We start from the raw sequence: 3,832 nt of genomic DNA, 5'->3' as shown, positions 1-3,832 counted from the left end.
AACGAGCAAATGGATCCCGTATGTGCACACGGCTTTATAAATGATATTAATAGCTATAAATTGGTGAAAATATAGATAATCATGTATAATAGAGGTGTGAAAAAAACGGAGCGAAAAAAACAAAGTTTGGTGCTCGAAAAATCGAAAATAAGAAAAATCCGTAGCTAATCCGTAGCTATTTTACTACGGATTAGCTACGGAATTCTAACGGAAAACATATTCCGTAGCTAATTAGCTACGTACTAGCTACGGAATGTGCTTTCCGTTAGAATTCCGTAGCTAGTCCGTAGCTAATTAGCTACGGAATAGCTACGGAATGTGCTTTCTGTTAGAATTCCGTAGCTAGTCCGTAGCTAATTAGCTACGGATAATTCTTATTTTCAGTTTTTCGGGCACCAAACGTCGTTTTTTCCGCTTCGCTTTTTTCACACCTCTATTATACATGATTATCTCTATTTTCACCAACTTATAACTATTAATATCATTCATAAAGTCGTGTGCACATACGAGATCCATTACTCGTTTAATGGTTTAACACGCTTATGATCTACATTCACATATAAATACGCACAAACACGTATACACACACACATACACGTACACATATACCACAACTCTTTCATGTATGTAAATATACATATACAAAAATAAATTCATCACAATTTGGTGAAAAGTATAGTAATTACATTGTTAAAACTGTGAAACGAATACTTGATCCCGAAGGTGCACACGGCTTTATGAATGATATTAATATCTATAAGTTGGTGAAAATATAGATAATCATGTATAGTAGAGGTGTAAAAAAAACGAAGCGAAAAAAACGACGTTTGGTGCCCGAAAAATAGAAAATAAAAAAATTATGTAGCTAATCCATAGCTAATTAGCTACGGAGTTGCTACGGATTTTTATTATTTTTTATTTTCCGGGCATTAAACATCGTTTTTTTCTCTTCGTTTTTTTTTCCACCTCTATTATACACGATTATCTTTATTTTCAACAACTTATAGTCATTAATAGTGTTGATACAGTCGTTTGCACCTTCGAGATCCTTTATTCATTTAATGGTTTAATATTATATCCGTAGCTATTCCGTAGCCATTTTGTAGCTAATTAGCTACGGAATAGCTACGGGTTAACATCCGTAACTATTCTGTAGCTATTCTGAAGCTAATTAGCTACAGAATGGCTACGGAGTAGCATCCGTAGTGATTCCGTAGCTATTCCATAGCTAATTAGCTACGGAATACCTACGGAATTGCATCCATAGTTATTCCGTAGTTATTCCGTTACTAAATTAGGGCGTCCCATTCTGTAGCTAATCCGTAGCCATTCCGTAGCTAATTAGCTACGGAAATTTTCCGTAGCTATTATCCGTAGGAAAACACCCTTTTTTCTAGTAGTGTATGACAATGAAGTTACATACAACATTGAAGGTAGAAATGAACAAAGCTGGTGCTCTTAAGTTCCAAATGTGACAATAAAGCCACTCAATAACAAAGTCTCTCTCATCTAACCTGCACCAGACAAATGAAGGTAAAACATTTTGTTACAATAAGACTAACATTTCAACAAATATATATTATTTTAGTTTTTTTCTAGCACAGAAAGTGTTGATACATAAATAGTTTTAAAAATATATATTTAAGGCGTTTGGTATTTTAAAACTTATTTGATGTTGAAGAGTAGATAAAAATATCAAATAGTCGGATAAATACATACATGGCCACACCATTCTTAAGTACCACTAACACACAACATCAGCACATAAAACAACCACAAATGAAAAGAGATGGTAAAAAAGTGTTTACCTCCAATTTGTCAATACCAACCATGGGAGCCTTCAAATTTTTAAGGCTGAAAATATTCTACAGCAGGAAAATGCAACATGTTTCCTTCTCAATCTCTCTATCAATTCCAATCACCAAAAACATCCTTCAGTCAAGGTTCCTAACCAGGATAAAGAAAATAAGTAAAAAAGTTAAATATTTTGTGAATAGTGACTGTTTATTATAACATAACTTTGAAAATGCCAAACTTTGTAATCTGGGGGTATCTTACATTAAATCATTGAAAAAAAATGCACCAAGGATAAAAGCGTCAGTTTAATCCAAATATATGAAACCTTGAGAGACTTTTTAGGCAATAAAACAATTTTAAAAAAATGGATAATATGCCAACCTGCAGATACCAAGAGTTTTCCTCATATCTCCAGATGAAGCTGCAACTTTTTGCCAATCAATATTTAAGTTAATTCAAGTCTTATAAATTTTGACATTTAAATTAGATCCAATATGAGAAACATAGATAAATCTAGAACACATTAAACTGAAAAACACCATGTCAAATCATACCTATCAATATAATTTTTGAAAAGGGCAATGTTGTTAGCATAAATAGATCATGGAGCACCACCTGGTCCTTTGTAATCAAGTAATCCAATTCATCAGCAATAACCAACCTGTTTACAAAGCATTTATCAATAACTATTCACATTGCTATAATTGGATGGATTTTTCAAATGTAGCTAAAAAGGCATATACATCTTACATCATTTTTGTGCCAGATGACTATTGCTTTTGAGAATATAATTGCTGAATTTGACTTAAGGGTGTAGAACGGTTGTTGACTATGTGGTTGACTCTTTCCAAGTATCTGCCAAAGGCATTAGCTTGTAAGCGCTAAGTTGGTTGCATATGAGCCAATTCATATCAATGTATTGATAAGGTCTTACCTTGTTGAAAATTTCTGAAGTAGTTGAGAGAGAAGTACAGTTTATGCCCAAAATGTCTGGGAATTGACCTCCTGTCTGGAAACAATACATGATTCCACTCGTTATAATCTTCATCTTTTAGATGGTGTGAGTAATTATGTAAATGCATTAGTTCCACTGGGATTACAAAATGAACAATCAAGCATATGGAGATTACCTCTTTAGCCCAAACAGCAGAGACCTTTTCACGTTTTCCATGGAAAAGCGATTTTCCAGTCCCTGGGCATCCACAAACGTACAAGCTCCCAACCTTCTCTTCCTTGATCGCACTTAATTGCTCAGAATCTACATAATAAAACAGCTTAATTCAGAATATACGCACCAATGAACACGAATTTCATAGATCTAGTCAAACATTAGGTAATTCCACTATGAATAGAAAATCGAGATAACCTTTTGGATTCCAGATTGGTTTATCCAGGAAACCATCCGGCTACTCCGACAACATAGGCGAAAGCTTAGCAGGTGACGTGGATCAGGTATTTGCGCAAAGGAGGTAGTGGTGGACGCTCGCCACCGTGCACATTGAATAGATCTACCTCTCCGTAAGCGTATGAATACCAAGCCGTCTCATGGTCCCATTCACTTCCATGCTCCTTCGAAGATCCTGTGGCGTACCATCCGAGATCAGGTGGCAATGGTAGGATTTTCTCTTTTCTTTCTTGATGATCTTCCTTAACTTAATCGAGAATCTTGGTTGATCGTGGTTTATCTAAGTTTTCTAGGGTTAGGGCTACTTGTGTGTGACAGAAAAGGTGGACTGCATCTTTGGTGGAGACGATGAGAATTGGTTTGATCGCGGCTTTGTTTAGGAGATTAGCTAAGGTCCGTCGTGTAGTGTAATACGTATACGATCCATATAGTCTAATACATATAAGATTGGTTATATGCTTAATACTATTGTACATGAGGTAATATATGTTGTACCTCTTAATTTTCAAGAAATGGACAATATCCTTAATAATATAGTATATATATATATATATATATATATATATATATATATATATATATATTAATTTATCATTAAACTAACTTTTGTACATTCAATCACTCCAATTT

At 34.3% G+C, this 3,832-nt stretch overlaps 1 long non-coding RNA gene across 1 annotated transcript; it reads right to left on the bottom strand.

Moving 5' to 3' along the window:
- Positions 1-1,392: 1,392 nt before the first annotated feature.
- Positions 1,393-3,608, bottom strand: LOC145100477 (uncharacterized). Its single transcript, XR_013705068.1, has 7 exons — positions 3,164-3,608; positions 2,928-3,055; positions 2,732-2,806; positions 2,548-2,652; positions 2,179-2,458; positions 1,809-1,947; positions 1,393-1,514 (listed from the first exon to the last, which is right to left on the bottom strand). It is a non-coding gene; the product is annotated as an uncharacterized LOC145100477 (long non-coding RNA).
- Between the last annotated feature and the right edge of the window lie 224 nt (positions 3,609-3,832).

The sequence above is a fragment of the Lactuca serriola genome, chromosome 4 (genome assembly GCF_051521515.1).
Source record: "Lactuca serriola cultivar US96UC23 chromosome 4, Lser_US96UC23_V15, whole genome shotgun sequence".
Lineage (NCBI taxonomy): Eukaryota > Viridiplantae > Streptophyta > Magnoliopsida > Asterales > Asteraceae > Lactuca > Lactuca serriola.
Note: the sequence above shows the minus strand (reverse complement) of the source record. Positions and strands in the feature narration are given on the sequence as shown.